The 22762-nt window shown below is 47.1% G+C and overlaps 2 non-coding genes and 2 pseudogenes across 2 annotated transcripts; all 4 read right to left on the bottom strand.

Moving 5' to 3' along the window:
- Nucleotides 1–5057: 5057 nt before the first annotated feature.
- LOC142679599 (U2 spliceosomal RNA) lies at nucleotides 5058–5245 on the bottom strand. Its single transcript, XR_012852822.1, has one exon. It is a non-coding gene; the product is annotated as a U2 spliceosomal RNA (small nuclear RNA).
- A 7026-nt stretch (nucleotides 5246–12271) lies between these two features.
- Nucleotides 12272–12382, bottom strand: LOC142679726 (U2 spliceosomal RNA; annotated as a pseudogene).
- Nucleotides 12383–13616: 1234 nt separating this feature from the next.
- LOC142679669 (U2 spliceosomal RNA) lies at nucleotides 13617–13785 on the bottom strand (annotated as a pseudogene).
- Nucleotides 13786–21756: 7971 nt separating this feature from the next.
- On the bottom strand, nucleotides 21757–21944 carry LOC142679710 (U2 spliceosomal RNA). The gene has a single exon (XR_012852880.1). It is a non-coding gene; the product is annotated as a U2 spliceosomal RNA (small nuclear RNA).
- Between the last annotated feature and the right edge of the window lie 818 nt (nucleotides 21945–22762).

Below are 22762 nucleotides of genomic sequence, written 5' to 3'. Positions count from 1 at the left end.
TTCTCGAAATCTATGGATAAAACCGCCAATCTGCCTTTTCTCTCCTTCGTATCACCAATAGCATCTTTTAAAAGGTTTAAATTGTCCCATATGCTCCTCCCAGGTATCCCACAGACTTGGTTGGAGTGGACGATTTTCTCTATAACAGCCTTTAGCCTATTCGCGCAAATCTTGGCCATTATTTTGTAGTCTGTGTTTAGTAAGGTGATAGGCCTCCAGTTTTTAATATCTGTTTTGTCCCCCTTTTTATAAAGCAGGGACACCTCACCTTTCTTACAGGACCCCGGGAGGGCTTTTGTTCTAAAAACTTGAGTAAAAAGGGAATAGAGATCCTCTTTTAAAACTCCATAAAATGTGACATAAAACTCTATGGGTATACCATCAGGGCCAGGGACTTTACCTGTTTTAAAACTCTTGATGGTATCTAAAATCTCCTGTTCCGTAATATCCTGTAATAAAAAATCTTTGGAGACAGGATTTAAAACAGCATCAACCTCCTTCAATGAGTCGTTCATCAAATCAACATTAACAAGCTTTATATTAAAAAGATCCGCATAAAATCTGTGTACCTTTTTTAAAATATTGTCAGTGTTTGTATCTCCATCAACATTGTCTAACAGGGTATGCTTATCGTTAATTTTCTTAAAAAAGTACCTGGAGCAGGTCTCATTTTCCTCGAGGTGTTTCATTTTTGAGCGAAAGACAATTTCCTTACCTCTCTGCTCCAGGCACTGGGAGATCTCCTTCCTAATCTCCATAATCTCCTCCTCCACCTGCATACCCTGTTCTCTGAACTTGTATTGGGTCTGCAGCCGGGTATTCAAATTAGCAAAAAAATCCTGTTTTTCTTTTGCTTTTCTCCTTCCGATTTTTATGAAAAAGTCTCTTATTTTTATTTTTATTTTCTCCCACCATGAGACTATGGACATATTTGGATGTCTTACCCGTCTGCAGCCCTTATAAAAGGTAATAAAATCAGATAAAATTTGCGGATCATCTAAAAGGGAAACGTTCATTTTCCAGGCTTTTTTGACAGTATTTTTCCCAATATCATTTTTAACTTTAAAATACAATAATTTATGATCAGATAAAACATTGGGATTAAGATCACATTTAAAAGGCAGTACTTGATAAGAGCAGAATATAAAATCGATCCTGGAGCTACAGTTCACATTGCTCCAGGTGACGCCGGCCTCTGCAGATAAATTGCTGTTACATTTCTTAAAAACATCAGTAAGTTTAAAATCAGTAACTATATCTTTTAATAATGAGGAGGTTTTGTCATAATTCCTGCTTACTGAGTTAGAGAACCGGCGTTCCCCCTTTAAAATACAATTAAAATCACCCGCTAAAACAAGTGGCTCTGAATCGTTTAAAAAAAGGGGTAAAATCTCTAGCATTCTAGCTCTTTCATTCTTGTCCGAGGACCCATAAAAATTTAAAAACTGCCATCTAATACCGTCTATAAAAGCTTTGACCAATAAAATTCTACCTGGTAAAATTTCATTAAAACTGTCAATTAAAACGTTCCCTTTAAATAAAATGGCGACACCTGCGGCTCTGGAATCGTTAGACCCGGACCACACTGAAGGTCCGAGTCTCCAGTCTTCCTTATATTTGTTGTAGTTCGTGCGATGTGGGATACAGCATTCCTGTAGGAAAAAAACGGTGGCGGAAAAAATAGAAAGATAGTCAAACAGGGCAGCTCTTCTCGTCTTAGAATGCACGCTCCTAACATTTAAGGAAATGCCACCTAACTCTGCCATGAGGAAAAGGGAAAAGAGACAGTCTTATGTAATCTTACCCGAGGTGGCCTCAGCAGTCCTCGGAGTTACCAGAGACCTCACTCGAACTCTCATCGCCCTCCGACTTCAAACCGACTGTATAACTTGAGGAGATTGGAGAGGAACTCATGTCAGACAGCTGACCCCCCGCCATACCTGAGGCACTTATCGCAAATGGGTCCCAGATGGACTCCACGGGCAAGGTTTCTGGAGCATATTGTATGGCAGCCTCCTCCCCTACGATAGGGGCAGGAAACGCACTCGCGGCCGTTTCCGGGACTTCTGTCACCTCAGAGGTAGCTATGCTTGTCTCCCCCAACTGGCGAGAAGGGGGGAGACCTTCAGCTGGTGCTTCCGGGGGCGCGTCAACTGGTTTCCCTGCTTTCGCTCTAGCAGGTACTCCCATCGGCACCCCCGCTGCCACCTCTGAGTACGCCCTACGCCTTTTAGTCCTTGCTGCCGCTCCGCCCGGGTCCTCTGCCTCAGGTACAGGCTGACCCAGCACCTCCTGCGGCCCAGGCGGATCAGCTTCATCCGAACTACCCATCTCCTCCGTTTCCTGAGGGGGCTTTTTCGTCCGCTGATCACTGGCTCTTCTCTTAAACCGCCTTTGCTCCTTTGGGTCACCTGTTTGGGGGGGTCTGCTGGAGGTGTCCATGTCATCTGCCTCTTCACCTCTTGGTTCCTCTCCTTGTGCGGGGGCGATCTGGCCTGCTGGCTGCTCTGGACGCCTCGGCCGGACCTCGGGTTGTTCCGATCTGTGGGGACAAGTAGCATATAGATGACCAACTCGGCTGCAAAAACGACACCTTTTCCCCAGAGGGCAAGTTTTGGCCTCGTGCTCAGAGCTGCCACAGTTCCTACAGGTGCTTTCGCAGAACTCTTTGGTGTGACCGTACTTTTGACATTTTCTACAGAATGGAGGCATTCCTGTATAAAAAAGATCTCCTGCCATATCACCTAATTTAAAGCGTGCTGGCGGCAACATTATCCCCCCTACTGTATTGGCATCTCTATAACAAGTTACTAAAAATCTCCACTTTGACGTCCAAACTCCAACTTCGTTCATTATTTTGCCAATACATTTTACACTTTTGAAATAGGGGGATAAAAAGGACATCACATCTTTTAAATCAGCAAACGGGCAGTACATTTTTATCACAATCATCTTAGTGATGTCCAACACATGTTCGTAAAATTCAATACCGTCCAGTCTCGGATCGTTTTTTACCATGTATGCCGCCAGCAGATCTTGGAACACTCCATTCTGTACAAAAGTTATGTCGTATGTTCTTCTCCTAGGATAGTCTTGTACCGCCAATATCTCCCGCTTCTGAATGTTGAAAATGCCAACAAGCACGGTCTCCACCAAGAACTTCAGGCCGCAGGTCGTCGCCTTCTCTTCTGATACAATTACACGGATTGTATTCTTTATCCGGGCATACGCCGGTATCTCACCAGGACTTTCGTCCATGGTGAGGGATTTTCAAGGAAAGTTACGCCACCCGTTGGTGACGTAACGTCTACGCAGCTTTTCCCCTTTTCGGCCGAAGCCTACACGGGGGATATGTGGATCGCAACTCGTTGCTCAGGACTAAGCCTCTCTCCCAAATAGCAGCACGGGGGTGAAGTCCAGGCGAACCTGGACGATCCCCCGAGGCCGAGAGAGAGGGTACCTGAGCACCTCCTAACCAAGACCAGGCAGCACTGACTACAAGTAATCAGAACTACACTTGATCTCAGCCAGAAGGCCGAGAAGCGATAACCCGAACGTGCCGCGCGTTTTGCTTCTTTTGCTTGCACCACAATGCAGTGCTGAAAGAGGAGGAATCGACATAAAAACGCCTTCCTGGCAACGCCCAAATGCCCTCCTGCCCAATAGCTGCAGGGGGGTGAAGTCAAGGCGATAAACCTGTGACGATCCCCCCAGGCCAAGTAGCCGGGTACCCCAGGCACCTTCTGACAAAACCTCCTGTATAAATACACTTGGTCTTAGCCAAAAGGCCGAGAAGCGATAACCCGAACGGGCCGCGCGTTGACCGAGCCTGCCCAATACTGCTGTTCACCCCTTGCAGCGATTAAGCCTACTCCTAGGCAATTCCATGGGGCCCTGCAGGCTCACACACACTCACAGCTACGCGGGAGGTGAATAAAGGCCGGAGAGGAAGCAAGACAGGATTTGCTTCTTTTGCTTGCATCACAATGCAGTGCTGAAAGAGGAGGAATCGACATAAAAACGCCTTCCTGGCAACGCCCAAATGCCCTCCTGCCGTGCAAACACTGGCAGCAGCAGCAGCAGTAAGTGCATGCCCACTGCCACCCCTTCTCCTTTCACACCTTGTATCAGCTTTAATCCAGTCCAGTGCTGCCTGCTGAGCAGCACTGATCAACACTGCCTGGGCCCAGGCTTTTATCTCTGAGGCCCCATTATGATGTCAGAAAGCTGGCTCTGGCTCCTGAGGTCTCCACTATGACACGTGCAAAGTTCCGTCTGAACTTTATATAAGACGGTGCGGCTCAGTCAGTCACTCAGTGTTGCCTGAGAGGGCAACACTGCAACAGCCGGCACCCAGGCTGTCTTTTTTTTGCACAGCTAGTTGCCTCCAGGAGGCCACAAGAGGGAGACAAGGGACTGCAAAATGGAAAATAGGCATCCACCAACTTTACAGACAACTTGTTCTCCTTGCTCCTACAACCTCCATCCTTGCACAGTTTGTTATTCTTCCAGGTAACATAGTAACAAATCCAAATTGCTGCTCTCTTTGTAGGCAAGCAAGGGTTTGTTGCAACTGCAATTCTTACTTCTTCTTGAAATGTAGGGACCACAGTACATTCCATCACATCCATCTAGTGTACACAGGTAGGTCCATTGTGACGGGCGGGCGGGCGGGCTGGCTGCTTTAATGGCTGTTTGCTGTTCCCCTACTCCACTCCACTATTTGACTATGGTGCTGCATCAATCAGTGGCTGGCTCAGGTGCAGCTCTTTAACCTACCTAGGAGGGAGGGCGGAGAGAAGACAAGGAAGGTGAATGAGCTGTTCCAATGTGAAATGCCGGAAACACAGAAACACAGACGACACAAAACAAGAGGTGGCAATGTATTAATTAATTGCATTTAATAAATTAGCTCATTATCACACATGACTGTACAAATGCATTGTCCAACAGGTGTTGAAATAATGGGATTAAAAGGGGAGATCCCATCCGAAAGACAAAAACAATGGCAAACACAAAAAGCACTTTTGGAATCTGATTTTAGTAAACACATAAGGAAAGGGTGCACCGGTCCTGGAAATACTGCAATACCAGGTCAATGCGTGGAGTGGACAGAGCAAGCTCTACTTCCATCTCCCTGTTCTAAAAATCCATTTAATATATGGTCCCCAGATAGGGGACGTATCAGATATTAAACTGATAAGAACAGATTTTTTGATTGAAAATTGCTTTATTGACAATCAATCGTCATCATACAAACATTACTGCGACGCAGCGCAAGCCATGAAGCAGCAAATAATAAATAATAACAGTCGTCAAACATAACATGACAGTATAATACACAGTACAGGCTAGCCTATGCTATACATTACACCACATGCTACACTAACATTCTTGCATTCACTAACGCCAAACAACAAAGCATTACAGACAAGTGATGGGATAGGGGAGTGGGTAGGAGGGGATAGGGAAGGGGGAAATCACAGGCCCGAAGCTTTATTGAAAGACAACACACAAGAAGGGAGAGTGGGGGGAAGGGGAGTATCAGTCCTCTTCCTCATCGACGTCCGGGCTGTCCCAGGTGGAATAGTCTCTGAGTAGGCTGTGGATCAGCCTGCGGCAGTCCTGGACGGACACACTCTCTCTCCGCAAAATCAGACGGTTCCTGGCAAACCATATAGCGTCCTTAAAGCAGTTCATAAGGCGCCAGGCTTCCTGGATTGCTCCATCCGTGGTATTCCCAGGAAATAGTCCATAAAGTACCGAGCGGTACGACAGTCTGTTCCTGGGTACTGAGTCCTTGAGTTCATGTTCCAAGGCTTTCAACAGACCCTGTGCAAAGGGGCACTGCCAGAAAATGTGCAAAGATGTTTCCTCCGTGAAGGGGCACCTGGGGCAGTACCGGGTCTTGCACAGGTTGCGGGCATGCATGAATGACCTAAGAGGCAGTCCTCCCTGGATGGCCATCCATGAAATATCCTTGTGCCCGTTGGTCAACCTGCCAGATGACACGTTAGTCCAAACAGTCTCCAACGTGTCGGCATGAAGCCCTGGAACAGACTCCAGTGAGTCCTTTGCTCTGATGTGCTTGTGGATCGTCTTAGGTTTCCACAAGTCGGGCTTGAGACCCTCCAGTTGATGCTCCCTCACAAACCGGACGACATCTCCGTAGAACCAGGGAGCGTGCCAGTTGTAAGGGAAGGAGCTGTCCCACTTGTCCCAGCCAAAACCTCGCCAGAGGGGAAGGAGGAAGTAGCGGGACATGGCCTTGCCCGCAGAGCCGTTTGCTGTCCTCAGAGTCCTACGAACACAGTCACATACAAAAGCAATCCGCAGCAGAGTGGGAATGTCGGGTATACCCTTCCCACCTTTGCGGGGCTCCTTGTACATAACAGTCCGCTTTACTCTGTCCATTTTCGAGCCCCAGATGAAGCGAAACACAGTCCTGGTAATGGCCCTCGAGACGGTGGCAAGAGGGGGCCATGCCTGTGCAGTGTATTGTAGCACAGGCAAGACTTCGTTACGCAGGACCATTGCTTTGCCCTCAATAGTGAGTTGTCTGAGGCTCCACAGTCCGATCCTTTGGTTGACTTTGGCCAAGCGTTCTTCCCACGACTTTAGGGCTGCACCTTCCTTACCGAACCAGACTCCCAGAATTTTGATGAAGTCCGGCTTGATAGTAAACGGGAAGGAGGCAGGAGAAGGCAGGTACCACTTTCCGAAGAGCATGGCTTCCGACTTCCCGCAGTTGACTTTTGCCCTTGAAGCGCGTCCGAACTCCTCGCAGGTCTGGACGAGTGCAGTCACCGAACTCTGGTCAGCGCAGAAGACAGTCACGTCGTCCATGTACAGCGAGCATTTGACCTCGAAGTGTCCTGGACCTGGTGCGGTGATCCCTCTGATCTCTCCATTCTGCCGGATAGCCTCTGCGAAGAGCTCTATAACACAAACAAAAAGGAGAGGTGAAAGAGGACAGCCTTGTCTAACCCCCGACGATACAGGAAAGGGGTCAGTCTTCCAGCCGTTCACCAGCACCGAGCTGTAAATGTCGCAATACATCAGGTTAACATACAAACAGAACAACCTGCCAAGCCGCAGCCTACGCAGAACCTTACCCATGAATTCGTGAGAGACCCGGTCAAAAGCCTTCTCCTGATCCAGACTGACCAGGGCCGCGTGTGTACGGCGGCTTTGCATGTAATGCACCGTGTCCCTCACCAGGGCAAGACTGTCGGCCACCCTACGGCCAGGAATGCCGCAGGTTTGGTCCGATCCGATGATCTGTCCGATGACAACCTTCAGTCTGTTGGCCAATACTTTGGCGAGGATCTTGTAGTCCACGTTCAGGAGAGAGATGGGACGCCAGTTTTTCAGGTCACATCTCTCCCCCTTCCGCTTATACAAGATCGTGATCATGCCTTCTCTCAAGGACGGTGGCATTCTACCCTCCACCACCATCTCCTCATAGAGCTCCAGCAGGTCCGGACAGATCAAGTCCCCCAGCGCTACATAGAGCTCTGCTGGGAGACCATCACTGCCCGGGGTCCTGCCGGGTCTGAAGGATTTAGCGGCAGAGAGCAGTTCCTCCACCGTCAGGGGTACATCCATAGCCTCCGTACCTGCAGGATCAAGATGATTAGTGATACCTGACAGGAATTTGTCGGCGGCTTCGGGGTCAGTGGTTTTCCGGGAGTAGAGGCTTCGGTAGTAGTCTGTGACGACTCCCATCACCTCCTTCTTCCCAGAATGCATGTTTCCGGTCTCATCTCGAAGTTCCTTCAGGGGCGTGTGGCCGGCATGGAGTTTCCTGAAAAAGAACGAGTTACATTTCTCACCCTTCTCCAGGTTCTCCACCTTGGAACGAAAGACAATTCGCTTGGATTCCTCCTCAAAGTGCCTTTTCAGGCCCTTTTTGGCTTCCTCCAGCTCCTTCCTGACGTCCCAGCCGCATTGAAGGAGGTCTTGCAGGGATCGCAGCTGACGCTGCATCTCTCTGAAGTCTCTCTTCCTCTCACAAGCCTGTTGGCGACTTTTTGCCTGAAAGAAACAACGAAATTCAACTTTAACATATTCCCACCAGTCACAGGTTTTGTCAAAGAAAACTTTATCATTCCTCCAAACAATATAGGCGTCTCTAAGTTCCGCCAGTACCTCCTCTCTTTCCAGCAGGGCACAATTCAGCTTCCAGGAGCCAGGGCCGGGAGGAAAACCGTGGCCGATGGCACCCTGGAAGAGAATGGCCCTGTGGTCAGAGAAGAAGCAGGGGACCATGGAGTGCCCATGCTGCTTGACTGCCCGGGAGGTGAACACAAAGTCAATCCGAGAACGAAGTGAGCCATCGGGTCGGCTCCATGAATAGTTCACAGAGCCGATCCCCATGGAGCCCACAACGTCCTGCAAGGATGCTTCGGTTACCATCTCGATAAGCAGTTTGGAACTGACATCCAGCTTGATTGAAGTGCAGGAACTTCGTCCATCCTCTTCGATGGGGCAGTTGAAGTCCCCGGCCATCACCACTGCCCTAGTGGTGGCGAGCTGGGTCCGCAGGGTCTGGAATAGTTCCAGGCGCTCAGCCTTCATAGGGGGGGCGTACACGTTGATGAGCCTAATCGGCTCTCCTGCCCAGGAACCGTCTACGACCAACAAGCGGCCGCAGACGAGCTCCTGGACAGAGTCAACAGTAAATACGCCTCCCCTAATCAGGATGGCAACCCCCGCAGACTTACAGTTGCCCCCACCAGACCAGTAGGACGGGCCATGGGTCCACTGCCTGGCCAGGTGATGATATGACCTGGAAGAGGGGAGAGTACATTCCTGCAGCATAAATATATCACTCGACTGCTTGGAAAGAAAAGTTAGCACCATCTGACATCTAGTCCTATCTCTAACACTCCTCACATTGAGGCTAAAGATGTTAAGTTCAGCAGCCATGGGGGAGAATAAAGAAGGTTAGTGCAAACGATACACCTTAGTTACCAGTCCGGTCGGGCGGATCCTCCTCGCCTGGCGGGTCCGAAAGATCCAGCAGGCCCTCTGACAAAAATTGTTCCAGGATTGTAGCCACCTGGATGTCTTTTGTGAAGTCGATGACCTCAGGTTCAGACACGAGTTCCTCCACCATCTGCTCCATTTCCTCCTGCTGCGCAAGGGAATATTCGCAGATTTCCACGACTTGTCGCTTTGAGGACTCAGCAGCTGGGCTGTCCCTCACCTTTCTCTTCCTCTGGATGGCACCTGAGGAGACAAGAGGGGGAAAATCCTCCAGGGAGAGGACTCCAGCAGCTGGAGGGGAAGGTGTTAGTGCTGCTGGAGCTGGGGAGAAGGGAGGCTGGGTTGGGAGAGGTGCAGGTGACAGGACCACTGAGATGGGTGGGTAGGAGAAGGTGAGAGCCTCAGTGGGGGTGACAGGGGTCGGGGACGGGGGGGTGGGGGGGGCCGGGCGAGGGAGGGTGGGAGGGGTAGGGCGAGGGAGGGCCGGGAGGGGGAGGGACTGTCGTCTTCTTACCATCCTTCTTATTCCCGGTCTTCTGCGCCGCTGGAGCTCTGGCTGGGGCGGGGTTCCCTCTGGCCGGAGCTTTCGCCGCTACAGTTGCCCAGGATCGATCCCTCTTCGGGCAGTCCTTGTAGGAGTGGGCTGCTTGTCCGCAGAGGTTGCACATTGTCCGTTTCGGGCAGTCTTTGGTCTCGTGTCCTGTTACCCGGCAGTTCTTGCAGGCGTCCTCCTTGCAGTCCTTCACCGAGTGACCCTTCTTGCTGCATCTCCTGCAGATCTGCGGCATGTCCGGGTAGTAGATGAGGCCGTAGGAGTTGCCCAGCGAGAATGACTGGGGCAGGTGCTGGAGGCCGTCTTCCGCGCTCGAATCCTTGTTCAGTCGGACGATTACCGACCACTTGCCAGTCCAGAAGCCGAGTCCGTTCAGGATGTGGGTGGGTTCCCTCACCACTGTGCAGAACCGCTTCAGGAGCGTGGTGATGTCTTTGCCGGGGGTGTGTGGGTTCCGCATTGAGACCGTCACCCGCCTTTCCTCTCTTTGGACAGGGCAGTTGCCCACAAAGCGAGAGAAAGGGGATTCAGGCCTCGCCGCTTTCACCATCTCCCAGTACCTTCTGCAGATGTTGATCGAAGCGAAGGTCACGAAGAACATCCCGGTCATGAAGGCCTGGATGCTGATGGTCTCCGGCTTAGCGAAGCCCTGGTCCAGGAGCATCTTCTGGCAGAACACTTCTTCCGTCATGTCCGGCACTCTCCCGTCCACCTCCTTCAGCTTCAGGGCCACCGTCTGCTTCATCCAGGGCTCCAGGGCTCCAGGGCTCCAGGGTTGGAGCAGCCTGGTTCGGCTTCCTGGTGGCCTGTTGGCTTGAGGAGGCTTCAGGAGGAGATGTCCTGGCCTGGGTCGGCTCACCTGGTCCATCAGCCTTCTTCTTCTGGGTGGCAGGGTTGCTGGTTGAGGCCATGGCTTCTTCCAGCTGTTCCTGTCGCTTGGGGAGGATCTTCGATAGCTCTTTCCCGAAGGGGGCGGAGCTATGCAAATCTTCTCCTTGCTGGCCGAGGTTCTTCCACGAAATTTCTTCCGCAGCGGTTCCTCGTCGAGCTTCTTCTTCTGCGGCCGAGCTTCTTCGAAGATCCCCTTCAGCAGCGGCTCTTCTCCGAAGGTCTCTGTCGCAGTTCTCCTTCTTCTTCCCGGCAGCGATCTCCCGGAGCTTCTTCCCCGATGGCGGCTTCTCCCTTCTGGATCGTCGTCTTCGCTGGTTCTTCTCCGCAGTTCGTCGCCGGCTTCGTCTGGAACGCTCTTGGATCGCTAAGCTAGTGTTTATAGCCCCCAGTGGTTCTCCGAGCTATCTATCCTTACAAGGACTGATAAGAACAGATTTTTTTTTTTTTTTTTTTTTTTTTCATTCAGATCACGTCTTAAAAATCATAAAATTCAAAATAAAAAAGACTTAGATCATCACAATGAAAACTGAAAACGTATAATTAACTTTTGTTTTCCTCTTTCCTTTTTTCCTTTTAAGAAATCAAAAAAACATTCCTTTTTTAACAGCAATAGTTCCTAACATATCCACTAAATGTTCCTGCAAATCATTACCATCCCATTCACAGTTTACAATGCACGCTAACCACGTTGGCACACCATACCGTTCAAGAAACCCTGGTAAATTTTCTCTTACACAGAGCCGCACCCTTCTCCGCATTTTTTCAAAATTAATTTTACTACGTAACTGCTCTACTTCTTCCAGTAACCTGTCTCTTTCTGCTCTTTCCTCTTCTGAAATGACACTTTTTTTCTTTCTCTCTGCTTTTTTCCTTTTTTTCTCATCACTTTGCCCACTTCCTTCCAATTTCTGAAGCTTTCCTTCTTCCAAACTAACTTCCGCTTCCTTTCTTTTGACTATCTTCTTATTTTCCTCTTGTACCTCACGTTTGCTTTTCTTTGGGCATGATTTGAATATGTGCCCCTCCTCTCCACACATATTACATACTTTCCCTTTCTGACATTCATTATACTTATGCCCCTCTTGCAGACATTTTGTACACATTACTTTCTCACACGTTTCTCTCTCATGACCATAATCTTTACAATTCAAACAAAACATATCCATTCCCAAAAAAAATAAATTTCCACATGCACTTCCAATCTTAAACCGCGCTGGAGGAAACAATAGGTTTCTAGATTCACCAATTCTCACAAATTTACAAAGAAATTTCCATTTCCCAGTCCAAAATCCAAAGGGGTTAAACACTTTCCCCTTTCCCACCACCTCCTCACAAAACTTAGTGAGAAATGACTTAATGTCCTCTTCCTCCACGTAAGGCGAAAACATCTTTACGACCACCAACTTCTTGTTTGGCACAAAATGTGGTGTTACCTTCACACCCACAAGTCTTGGGTCCCTTTTACCTTCCTTCAAGCGTTCCAAAAAATCTGAATAAATTTCTTCTGTAGCGAAGGTAACGTCAAAGCACCCTCTCCTCGGATAGTCCATCACCGCCAAAATGCACGATCTCTCCAGCTGAAAGAAATCCAACAAAAGGACCTTCGTGATGTACTCCAAATCCTTCCTTTGCCTCTCAGATTCCTCCACGAAAAACCGGACCGCATTCCTGGTTCGCATATGTTCGGGAATTTCCTCCATCCTGCTCCAAAAGAATTCCAGCAATCTCCAAAGAAATACCTTCAGTACCGGAGTACCAGGCAGGTGATCGCTCCCCGTTGCCCTGGACTAATCCTCCTCCCCAATAGCAGCAGAGGGGTGAAGTCTCTCCTAAGAGAAACGATCCCCCCAGGCCAAGGAAAAGGGTACCAGGGCACCTCCTGACCAAGAAACAAGGCAATACCCTAAAGTACTACACTTGATCTTAGCCAAAAGGCCGAGAAGCGATAACCCGAACGGGCCGCGCGTTGCCCGAGCCTGCCCGATACTGCTGTTCAGCCCTTGCAGCGATTCAGCCTACTTCTAGGCAATTCCATGGGGCCCTGCAGGCTCACACACTCACAGCTACACGGGAGGTGAATAAAGGCCGGAGAGGAAGCCAGACAGGATTTGCTTCTTTTGCTTGCACCACAATGCAGTGCTGAAAGAGGAGGAATCTACATAAAAACGCCTTCCTGGCAACGCCCAAATGCCCTGCTGCCATGCAGATAAACACTGGCAGCGGCAGCAAGTGCATGCCCACAGCCACCCCTTGTTCCTTCACACCTTGTATCAGCTGTAATCCAGTCCAGTCCAGTGCTGCCTGCTGAGCAGCACTGACCAACACTGCCTGGGCCCAGGCTTTTATCTCTGAGGCCCCATTATGATGTCAGAAAGCTGGCTCTGGCTCCTCAGGGCTCCACTATGACACGTGCAAAGTTCCGTCTGAACTTTATATAAGACGGTGCGGCTCAGTCAGTCACTCAGTGTTGCCTGAGAGGGCAACACTGCAACAGCCGGCCGCCAGGCTGTCTTTTTTTGCACAGCTAGTTGCCTCCAGGAGGCCACAAGAGGGAGACAAGGGACTGCAAAATGGAAAATAAGCATCCACCAACTTTACAGACAACTTCTCCTTGCTCCTACAACCTCCATCCTTGCACAGTTTGTTATTCTTCTAGGTAACATAGTAACAAATCCAAATTGCTGCTCTCTTTGTAGGCAAGCAAGGCTTTGTTGCAACTGCAATTCTTACTCCTTCTTGAAATGTAGGGACGACAGTACATTCCATCACATCCATCTAGTGTACACAGGTAGGTCCATTGTGGCGGGCGGGCGGGCGGCTTTAATGGCTGTTTGCTGTTCCCCTACTCCACTCCACTATTTGACTGTGGTGCTGCATCAATCAGTGGCTGGCTCAGGTGCAGCTCTTTAACTTACCTAAAAGGGATGGCGGAGAGAAGACAAGGAAGGTGAATGAGCTGTTCCAATGTGAAATGCCGGAAACACAGACACACAGACGACACAAAACAAGAGGTGGCAATGTATTCATTAATTGCATTTAATCAATTAGCTCATTATCACTCATGCATTGTCCAACAGGTGTTGAAATAATGGGATTAAAAGGAGAGATCCCTTCAGAAAGACAGAAACAATGGCAAACACAAAAAACACTTTTGGAATCTGATTTTAGTCAACACATAAGGAAAGGGTGCACCGGTCCTGGAAATACTGCAATACCAGGTCAATGCGTGGAGTGGACAGAGCAAGCTCTATTTCCATCTCCCTGTTCTAAAAATCCATTTAATATATGGTCCCCAGATAGGGGACGTATCAGATATTAAACTGATAAGAACAGATTTTTTTTTAAGTTGGCTACCCCTTTTCAGGGGTGTCAATGATTTATTTCATGATAAAAAATACAGTTTACAATAAAACCAACTTTTGTACAAATGAATAACAATAAAATCAATATTTCATTGCATTACATTACATAAAAGGGACATGGTGGCAAATCTTTATATGTTGGAGTTCCATTCTTTCACAAACCATTTATTAAGAAGGGTGGCATTTCTTTTTTTGTCTAATAAATAATAAATGTACATTTCGCTAAAACAAAGACCTAAAACATCATCAGTAGATAAAACATCGTGCTTAAAAATCAGGATGTTCCTGGCCTTCCATAGAGCTTCTTTGGCGCAATTCATCGTCTTCCACGCTATTATCTTTTGGCTCGCGGTTGGGCATCCAAATAGTCCATATAAAATATCTTCATAATTCAAGTCTTTCAGGTCTGCCATCTTTACCAAAAGAGGGAATATTTTTTTCCAAAATTCCTTCGCAAAATCACACGTCCAAAAAATGTGTCGAATCGTTTCCTCGGCCTGGCAGCCTTCCCTCGGGCAGACGGCAGACCTCGCGAGCCTCCTTCTGTATTGGAATGCCCGGCATGGAAGACATTGATGAATGCAGCTCCAGGCCAGGTCCATCTGTGTATTAAAAAGATAAAACACATTAATAATTTTGAAGATAAAAGCACTTCGTTCCTCATTAAAATTCTCAATCCTGCTGACCGTCTCACTTTCTCTTAGGTCTTTAATTAATTTTTTACTATTTTTCAGCTCATTTACATTTTTTCCCTTCAGGTTGAATAAGGTCACTATCTTTTCTAAAATCACATAGTTTATTGAGAGTTTAAAAGCGTAAGGTGAGGATAAAACAATGTTGAACCACCCAAACCTTCGCATTAAAAACCCTGTATTAAAACGTAAAAAATAGGACCAATAATGTTCTTTAAAAAGGGAATTAAAACAGAAACTGAAGAACTTGATTAAAAGAAACCTGTTAAAATTCGGAAAATCTTTGCCACCCTTCGGTTTGGATTTCATCACAATCTCTCTTTTAAGTTTCTCCATTCTGGAACTCCAAAAGAAGGTAAAACATGCTTTAGTAATTTTTTGCAATAAAACCGTGGGGGGAGGGAAAACCATACTGAGATATAAAAGCAGGGGTAAAATGACCATTTTAATAATTAAAACTTTTCCCTCCATGGTAAGTTTTCTCATGTTCCACATACATATTTTTTGATTTACCTTCTGCGCCACCATGTCCCAACTGATAAAACCATTATCGCACTCACTGAAGGAGACACCTAAAATCGTAATATTATCTGACACAGGGACGGGTATGTCTCTAAAAGCCATGCTTCCTATATTTAAAATATTACTTTTGTCGAAGTTCACCTTAAAACCGGAAGCACAGCAATAAAACTCAATTTGTCTGAGGGTTCTCTGAAGCGACAGGGTGTCCCTGCAAAAAACCGCTACATCGTCCATGTACCCCACTGCTTTAGCCTCTACGCCGCCACCCCCGGGCAGGGGGACTCCACGTATTAACTTATCGCGGCGAATTGTACACAGTAGAGGCTCTAATGCGCAAATAAAAAGCAGTGGGGACAAGGGACACCCCTGCTTCACCCCTGAGTCTAAAATCACGTCCTGTGTCTTAAAACCATTCACTAAAATTTTGCTTGTGCAATCTTTATAAAAGGCTTTAAGTGATAATAAAAATCCTTCAGGTATACCCATACGCTCTAAAACCTTAAAAAGATAAAAATGAGAGACACGGTCGAACGCCTTCTCGAAGTCTATAGATAAAATGGCTAATTTACCTCTTCTAGACCTCGTGTCCTCAATCACATCTTTTACCAGGTTAAGATTATCCCAGATGCTGCGGCCTGGCACCCCACACACCTGGTTAGAGTGTACAATGTGGGGTATTATGGCTTTTAATCTATTTGCGCACACTTTTGCCATTATTTTATAGTCGCTATTCAGAAGGGTTATTGGTCTCCAGTTCTTCAAAACTGCGATGTCACCTTTCTTATGTAGCAGGGAGACCTCACCCTTCCGCCAGGACTTAGGCAGCATCTTGGAATTAAAAACTTCATAAAAAAGGCTAAAAAGATCCTCTTTTAAAATGTCATAAAATTTGACATAAAACTCACTGGGTATACCGTCCGGTCCGGGAACTTTTCCGGCTTTAAAACTCTTTACCGTTTCTAAAACCTCCTGCTCCGTCAGCTCCTGTAATAAAAAATTCTGGGAGACAGGGTCTAAAACAGTAGTAATCTCCTTCAGTGAGTCACGCATAAAATTATGATCCACAGTTTTAACACTAAAAAGGTCAGCATAAAACTCATGAACTTTACTTAAAATACCCTGTACATCTGACACACCTTCAATATTTTTAATAATAGCCTTTTTATTGTTAATTTTTTTAAAAAAGTACCTGGAGCAGGTCTCATTCTCCTCCACATGCTGAATTTTGGAACGAAAAATGATTTCTTTGCCTTTCTGCTCCAGGCACTGAGCTATTTCTTTTTTTAAATTAGTGATGTCAGTTTTAACGTCAATTTCATTATCTCTCATCTTGTACAGGGTCTGCAGACGGGTGCTGAGAATTTTAAAAAAAGCATGTTTTTCTCTGGCTTTCGCCACGCTCTTTTTAATAAAAAATTCCTTTATTCTTTTTTTCATTTTCTCCCACCATGCACTGATGGGAGTACGCATGTCTCTCCCCCGCCTGCATTTTTGGTAAAATTCAATAAAATCAGTAAAAACCTGTGGATCATCTAAAAGGGAAACATTTAACTTCCAGGACTTCTTACACACCGGTTTATTAAAATCACGCTTTACATAAAATGATAAAAGCTTGTGATCTGAGAAAACATTAGTTAAAACTTCACAATTAAAAGGCAGTACATTCTCATTACAAAAAATAAAATCTATCCTGGAGCTACAGGTGGCGTTGCTCCAGGTAACGCCGGCTTCCTCTGGGCTGCTCCTATTACATTCTTTGTACAAATCTGTTAATTTAAAATCATTTACAATATCTTTGAGCAGTCCAGAGGTCTTATCGTAATTCCTACTTGTAGTACTGGTAAGCCGGCGTTCCCCCCTCAGGATACAGTTAAAATCACCTGCGAGGATAAAAGGCTCAGTTGTATTAATAAAAAGAGGTAACATTTCTAGCATCTCTGCTCTCTCATTTTTGTCAGGTGAGCCGTAAAAATTTAAAAACTGCCATTTTACGCCGTCAATAAAAGCTTTAACCAATAAAATACGTCCTGGAAGAATCTCTTGAATAAAATCAATAAAAACGTTTCCCTTAAAAAGAATGGCGACCCCTGCTGATCTGGACTCGTTAGATCCAGACCAGACTGATGGACCATACTTCCAATCCTCTTTGTATTTATGGTACTTCATTGCATGGGGAATGCCGCACTCCTGCAGGAAAAAAACAGAGGCTGCCAGGCCAGATAAAAAACTGAAGAGAGCAACCCTTCTGACTTTGGACTTGGCGCCCCTCACGTTGAGGGAGATCCCCTTTATTTCAGACATCGTGGAGTTTTAATTGTGTTAGTCTTGATTTTAAAAAATAAATAATCGTGTTACTTAAAATCAGACTTGGCCTCCACCAGCAATACCAGAAATCTCGCTTGAACTCATCTCCCCGCCCTCGTCTGACTCTAGCGAGAAAGGGGATGATTCAGGAGAGGAACTACCTTCCGTGAGCGTCGAGCCAACAGCCCTCATCTCGTATACAGGGAGTCCAGATTCACACAGCCTTACCTGGGTCTCTAACGGCTGACCATATAGGTCTGTATCGGGTGGGTCCCCCAAGGGCCCCGCCGCTCCCCCCTGAGGCCGTGCAGGCCGTGCAGGCCGTTCTAGAGGGGGAGGTTGCGCACATGGCGGGGTGTCGGTTGGCTCGGGGGGAACAGTGCCCACCCTCCTCACCAGTAACGACGAGGGGGCGGTCCTAGGAGGAGCCTCACTTTGCTTTACGGACGTATCCATTTGCTCCTCCCCTGTCACCCCCCTACCGGCACGCTCCTGTTTACCCTTTTTACGGGGACCCACTTTCAGCCAACCTTCCTCTTCAGACTCCGTATCTAGAGACCCAGGATTGGGAGCAGGCCCGGCATCCACTGAGCAACCAGCACTCTGGGATGCCTCAGTTATCTCACTGGCCTGCCCCTTCTCAGCCTTACGTTTGGCTTGGCGTTTTTCCTTCGCACTGGACTCCCTTCTCTCCTCTGAGGCTGTTGGCTGTGAGGTACCTGCTTTGGCTCCAACAGACCGTACCCTTGAAGCCCAGGTACCCCGCTGCTCCTTTGCAGCACTGGCTTGTTCCTCTCCCTGAGGGCGGGGCTGGTCCGCTGGTGGAGCACGTGGGGGCGCCCCGGGTTGCTCTTCTTCTCCGCTTCGGTACCTATGAGGACAAGAAAAATACAAGTGACCAGTTTTTTGACAAAAGTTGCATTTTTTTTCTTCTGTGCACTCCCTTATATTGTGCTCTTTGCTTCCACAGTTTCTGCAGGTGACATCGCAGTTAAAACTGGTATGTCCATAGGTACCACAAGCCCTGCAGAAGTTTGGCATCCCTGAGAAGTAGAGGTCGCCATTCACATTTCCAATTTTAAAACGAGCCGGTGGTAATCTCGTTTCTTGGGTGGAGGGGTCCTTAATCAGCGTAACTAAAAACTTCCATTTGGCGGTCCACACTCCACACTCGTTCATCACTTTCCCCAGGAGTTTGACATTTTTGAAGTAGGCAGCTAGAAATGCTGCCACTTCCATATCTCTCACATATGGGGAATACATTTTAATCACCACGAGTTTGGTTATTTCAAATTCATGCTCTACTACCTTGACTCCCGCTGCTACGAGTTCACCTTGTTTCCTCTCAGCTCGGTCCATAGCATCACGGAGTATTCCTTCTCCCATGAAGGTGACATCGTAGATTCCTCGCTTCGGGTAGTCCTGGATAGCCAAGAGCTCGTTCTTGTGGACCGCCAGCAGATCTTCCAAAATGGCGTGGACTAAAAATTTAATACCACGGGGACCGCCTCCACCCTCTGCCACGATAAATCGTGCAGAATTCTTAAGCCGGGCGTACACCGGCACCGCATCGGGTTCGCCTGCCATTAGCGTGGCCAGGTCGAACCGCACAGCTTTCGCTGCGCCCCTTGTCTTACGGAGACCAAGGGGCTGGGGGGGATCGCAACTCGTTGCTCAGGACTAAGCCTCTCTCCCAAATAGCAGCACGGGGGTGAAGTCCAGGCGAACCTGGACGATCCCCCGAGGCCGAGAGAGAGGGTACCTGAGCACCTTCTGACCAAAAACCTCCTGTATAAATACACTTGGTCTTAGCCAAAAGGCCGAGAAGCGATAACCCGAACGGGCCGCGCGTTGCCCGAGCCTGCCCGATACTGCTGTTCAGCCCTTGCAGCGATTCAGCCTACTTCTAGGCAATTCCATGGGGCCCTGCAGGCTCACACACTCACAGCTACACGGGAGGTGAATAAAGGCCGGAGAGGAAGCCAGACAGGATTTGCTTCTTTTGCTTGCACCACAATGCAGTGCTGAAAGAGGAGGAATCTACATAAAAACGCCTTCCTGGCAACGCCCAAATGCCCTGCTGCCATGCAGATAAACACTGGCAGCGGCAGCAAGTGCATGCCCACAGCCACCCCTTGTTCCTTCACACCTTGTATCAGCTGTAATCCAGTCCAGTCCAGTGCTGCCTGCTGAGCAGCACTGACCAACACTGCCTGGGCCCAGGCTTTTATCTCTGAGGCCCCATTATGATGTCAGAAAGCTGGCTCTGGCTCCTCAGGGCTCCACTATGACACGTGCAAAGTTCCGTCTGAACTTTATATAAGACGGTGCGGCTCAGTCAGTCACTCAGTGTTGCCTGAGAGGGCAACACTGCAACAGCCGGCCGCCAGGCTGTCTTTTTTTGCACAGCTAGTTGCCTCCAGGAGGCCACAAGAGGGAGACAAGGGACTGCAAAATGGAAAATAAGCATCCACCAACTTTACAGACAACTTCTCCTTGCTCCTACAACCTCCATCCTTGCACAGTTTGTTATTCTTCTAGGTAACATAGTAACAAATCCAAATTGCTGCTCTCTTTGTAGGCAAGCAAGGCTTTGTTGCAACTGCAATTCTTACTCCTTCTTGAAATGTAGGGACGACAGTACATTCCATCACATCCATCTAGTGTACACAGGTAGGTCCATTGTGGCGGGCGGGCGGGCGGGCTGGCTGCTTTAATGGCTGTTTGCTGTTCCCCTACTCCACTCCACTATTTGACTATGGTGCTGCATCAATCAGTGGCTGGCTCAGGTGCAGCTCTTTAACCTACCTAGGAGGGAGGGCGGAGAGAAGACAAGGAAGGTGAATGAGCTGTTCCAATGTGAAATGCCGGAAACACAGACACACAGACGACACAAAACAAGAGGTGGCAATGTATTCATTAATTGCATTTAATCAATTAGCTCATTATCACACATGACTGTACAAATGCATTGTCCAACAGGTGTTGAAATAATGGGATTAACTCCTTAACGCCGAAGGACGGATATATCCGTCCTCAGCAGCTGCTAGTTCGCGCAGGAGGACGGATATATCCGTCCTGTGATGGCGCGGGTACTGAGACTGTACCCACGCGATCAGCGGCAGGAGCACGGCTGTTATACACAGCCTGGCTCCTGCTGCAACTGCCGGAATCGAAGCGCGCGCCGATTCCGGCAGTTTAACCCATTAAATGCCGCTGTCAATAGTGACAGCGGCATTTAATGTGTTTGACAGAGGGGGGGGGGGCTCCCTCTGTCACCCGATCGGCGCCACCGCAAACAAATCGCGGGTCGCCGTCGGGTTTCCATGACAGCCGGGGGTCTAACAAAGACCCCCAGGTCTGCCTTCAGCATCTGCCTGTTAGGCGATGCCGGAGGCATGACCTAACAGGTTGCCTGTCAGTTTTACACTGACAGGCAATAATGCTTTGGTATACGAAGTATACCAAAGCATTATATATGCGATCGGCACATCGCATAGTGAAGTCCCCTGGTGGGACTAAAAAAAAAAATGTAAAACAGTTAAATAAAGTTTGTGAAAAAAATAAATAAATAATTACAGTCAAAGTCAAATAAAACTACTTTTTTGGCCCAAAAAGTGGTTTTATTTAGTAAAACGGTCAAAACAAATCACACATACACATATATGGTATCCCCATGATCATAACAACTTGAACAATAAAATGAACATATTAATTAAACCGCCGGATGAACGGCGTCCAAAGAAAACGCAAAAAACAACGTCAAAATTCTCTCTTTTCTCCCATTCCCCCCATAAAAAATAAAATAAAAGTTAATCTATAAGTCCTAAGTACCCCAAAATAGTACTAATAAAAACTACACATTGTCCCGCAAAAATCAAGCCCACGTACGGCCACATCGACGGAAAAATAAAAACGTTACGGCTCTTGGAACGCGGCGATGCAAAAACAAGTAATTTTTTTCTAAAAGGGTTTTTATTGTGCAAACATAGGAAAACATATAAAATCTTTACATATTTGGTATCCCCGTAATCGTGCCGACCCATAGAATAAAGGTAACATGTTATTTACGCTGCATAGTAAACGGCGTAAATTTATAACGTGAAAATTAATGCTGGAATAGCTGCTTATTTTCAATTCTCTCCTAAAATAAAGTTAATAAAAGTTAATCAATATATTATAAGCATCTAAAAATGGTACAATTACAAAATACAACTCGTCCCACAAAAAACAAGCCCTTATACGGCTATGTAGACGGAATACAAAAAGAGTTACGACTCTTGGAATGCAACCGTGAAAAAACAAAAAAGAATCCTTGGTCATTAACGTGCAAAATGGCCCGGTCATTAAGGGGTTAAAAGGGGAGATCCCATCCGAAAGACAAAAACAATGGCAAACACAAAAAGCACTTTTGGAATCTGATTTTAGTAAACACATAAGGAAAGGGTGCACCGGTCCTGGAAATACTGCAATACCAGGTCAATGCGTGGAGTGGACAGAACAAGCTCTATTTCCATCTCCCTGTTCTAAAAATCCATTTAATATATGGTCCCCAGATAGGGGACGTATCAGATATTAAACTGATAAGAACAGATTTTTTTTTTTTTTTTGCTATCCCTCAGATGGGAATTAATACGATCAAAAACCAACCATATTCAATCCAAGACAATTTCCATCAATTGTCCCCATCATCATCTAGACAGCGCTCATTACTCTTTTCTTTTAATATGTACAAGGAAAACAAACAATGTCTTCACATAAAAAATACAGAAAACAATATCATGATGAATAATCAACAATATCTATCCACTTCATCACCTTCCACACCCCCTCCGAATCCATTTCCCCTTTTCTTTTTTTATCCCACAAAAAACAAACATACAATTTTCCCAATACCATTCGCACACTATCTCTAACAGCTAATTCTTTTCTCTTAAACACATATACATTCCGAACATCCCATAGTACTTCTTTTATACATGCAAGCAACAACCACAACACTCTCTCTTTTTCTCCACTACACGCACACAACCCAAACATAAACATTTCAAAAGACAACAAACTCACCCCAGTCAACTCCTTACATAACGGTCCCATTCTCTTTATCACTTCTCTTGCATACTTACAATTCCAGAACAAATGAGTAACACTCTCCCTTCCATTACAGTCAGACCTTGGACACATATCACTCCTGACTAGCCCACGATTCCTCTGGAACTCTCTTACTGGCAACACTCCATGCAAACTTTGCCACACCAATTCACTCTGCTTGTTAGTCAAACCATCCATTCTTACTTTCTTCCATACTTTCCCCACATCTCTTCCTCTCACCATATTTATACCGCACTCAGTCTCCGCACACTCAATCATCCTATACACCAAACTCTTATTGCGCAACATCCTAACATCCACACCATGCAACTTATATTTCACAAGGAACTTATACA

This window comes from Rhinoderma darwinii (assembly GCF_050947455.1).
Source record: "Rhinoderma darwinii isolate aRhiDar2 chromosome 2 unlocalized genomic scaffold, aRhiDar2.hap1 SUPER_2_unloc_55, whole genome shotgun sequence".
Classification (NCBI taxonomy): Eukaryota; Metazoa; Chordata; class Amphibia; order Anura; family Rhinodermatidae; genus Rhinoderma; species Rhinoderma darwinii.
Note: the sequence above shows the minus strand (reverse complement) of the source record. Positions and strands in the feature narration are given on the sequence as shown.